The sequence below is a fragment of the Rhamphochromis longiceps genome, unplaced genomic scaffold (assembly GCF_057381845.1).
Source record: "Rhamphochromis longiceps isolate RC_006_pf unplaced genomic scaffold, R_longiceps_female_GT1.1 unmapped_scaffold_5, whole genome shotgun sequence".
NCBI classification, from domain to species: domain Eukaryota; kingdom Metazoa; phylum Chordata; class Actinopteri; order Cichliformes; family Cichlidae; genus Rhamphochromis; species Rhamphochromis longiceps.
The window spans coordinates 296,852-299,343 of record NW_028187225.1 but is presented as its reverse complement, the minus strand read 5'-3'; the positions used below and the strand labels follow the sequence as shown (position 1 = coordinate 299,343).

Below are 2,492 nucleotides of genomic sequence, written 5' to 3'. Positions count from 1 at the left end.
ATAATTTTGAAACAATTGGTTGGCCAACTGTCTTGTTTTTTATAGGAAATGCAGAGCATTTTTGAACTGAAATGAAATGTAAAAAATATAGTTTGAATATATGTAAATCAATTACCTGGCTTCAACACAAACATATTAGTTCATGTTAATTTGGTTCGATGTGAATACATTAGGTTGGTTAAATTTCAATATATTAGCTTGGTTCAATAATTAAAATATGGTTCTATGTAAAAAAATCAATTTGGATCAATGCAAAATTTAAAGTTTCAGTCAAGTCTAGTAATATTGTTTATATCAACATAAAAGTATCAGGTCATATCAAGTGACTCAATTTGGATTCTATAAAGCCAAATATTTTGGATGTGACAACTGGACATCATTTTTTTTAATTTGAATAGGGTTATTTTTTTTACAGTGTAGTTTATTTCTCACAGTTTTTTAAAAATTCTCTTGCTTTATGGTTCTTAGCGCTGTTACCAGTCTTTGCATTTATCATCATTTTTTCTCTTTTTTCTTTCATGTTACACAAACATGATTACATATTGCATATGAATCAAGGTTGCGCAGAGGTGGTTGCATTTCCCAGACAATCATGCAAAATATATACATTTCTTTTTTTAAAAATGACATGGTGCGACAGGACTGTAGCACAGTAATACAGCAACATCAGAGGCAAATTCCATTCAAGTTTTGCAAGCCTAGCTTTGAACTTTATTTAAATAAACGGCAGTGACTCGTTATGACAAGGATCATTCTTAATCTCACTCAAACCATGCTGAACGGCTCTAACCCAATTAGGAACATAGGGTTGTTGTTTTTTTTGTTTTTTTTTTAAAAAGAAAAGAAAAACATAACTGAACACAACAGTATGTCAGTGCAGTGACTAATCAGGCAGTACAGTTTCAGGAACCGTTTTAACTGAGGCAGGATGGCATTTTGGTTTTTAAATGGGCATTTAAAACCTGAAATAATCCTAAAGGCTTAGACAAAAAGGTGACATTTGTTTTCGAAATTGAGGTGATGGGCATCTTAGTCGCTGTCACTCCTCTCTCCTCTCTGGAGCAGCCTCTTTCCACTGGAGGGCACGGGAACCTCATGCTTCACTGAGACCTTTGACTTGCTTTTGCTGTCCTTGTCAAGCAGCTCCAAACCGTCATTGATCTTCTTCAACATCTCGTAACGCTCACGCCCACGAACAGGGAGGAGAAAAACCTCCTTGTCGTCCCCCTCAGCACTGGAGGTACATTTGGACTTCTTTGTGGATGTGGTGTCAGGAGGTGGTGCGCTCTTTCGTTTTTTCGCCTCTTTGGTGCCGCTCTCCTTCTTCTGTTTATTGTCCTCCTGTAGCTGTAACAAAGAGGGACGAAATAACAAAAAAGAGAAACATATTTGTCAAGTAATTTTACCCCCCCCCCCAAAAGTGGCATTTAACATGATGATATTCTATTGCCTTCTGGGGGAGGGAAGGAACAGCGGTTTTTCTTTTGAGTTTATATTCAAGTTTTCTCCTTCTTGCCCCCTCTGGTGTACAATTTCTTCCTTTTTCCTGTTTAAAAAGAGTTCACATATTTTGTCATTTGACTGTAAGCAGTGCAAGGAGGAGATGCTCGCTTTTTGCATGACAGTCTGCCACTTCAGTCTTCCCTTTCTTTATAAGGCTGGAAAATACTTCAGACCCCTCCTCAGGCAGTAAGGGGCCTGAGGTGGGGTCTGAACTGTGGGTACCGGTATGAGGAGAGAAGGGGGACAGGACTGGATAGTGGCTTAAAGTTAGGATTTGGTTTGATTAGGTGAGCCGGTTTTTGGTTGTGTCTGCTTATGATTTGAAACAGGTCTGAAATGAGAGAAAGAGGAGTTTGTTCCTGGGGAATTATAAGACAGTGGTGTCCCGTTTTCCTTCTCATTAATCATATGAGAAGAATGAAGGCGTTTTAAAGATTTTTGAGTTGAGGTTTGTCCTTCTGCAGCTATCAGTTTTCTAAAGAACTCGTCCTCCTCATACTGCAGAGTGTTTAGGAAACTTGGCTCAGAGCTGCAGAAGTTCTTGACTGTCGTACATTTGTGGTTAGTCTGATGAAACACATTTTCAGTGTACTGACTGAAAGTGAACAGCGGGTCCTGACTCCACGTCTGTGGTAAAGGGTTAGGGTGTTGAAAAAAGATCAGGGAACCAGCAATCGCCGGTTCCTTGAGATGAACTCTCCACCGTGGGACAGGATGGTGGTACCCCTGCCCCAGTTCAAAAAATTGCCCATCTTGGGTTTACGCGCATCTACTGAGCTCTTCGCGACGTTTCGGCGTTCCTTCGCCTTCTTCAGGCCGAGCTCAGTGTGTCTGTGTTGTGTGCCTTGTGCCAGAACTAAACTGAAAATATTAGAGCAATATTTCAATGAAATATCCTGAAACGCGTACCTTCACTCAGAAATCGGGGCTGGGGAAACAAAAGCAGAGTCTGAAAGTTTGAGGACAAACAGTCAAATCTTTTTCTCTCT

At 39.9% G+C, this 2,492-nt stretch overlaps 1 long non-coding RNA gene across 1 annotated transcript in view; it reads right to left on the bottom strand.

The window, feature by feature from the left end:
- Window positions 1-737: 737 nt before the first annotated feature.
- LOC146640554 (uncharacterized) overlaps window positions 738-2,492 on the bottom strand; it is a 5,741-nt gene continuing 3,986 nt past the window's right edge. Inside the window, exon 3 of the long non-coding RNA XR_014910017.1 lies at window positions 738-2,492. This exon is cut by the window's right edge and continues 819 nt beyond it. This is a non-coding gene — a long non-coding RNA (uncharacterized LOC146640554).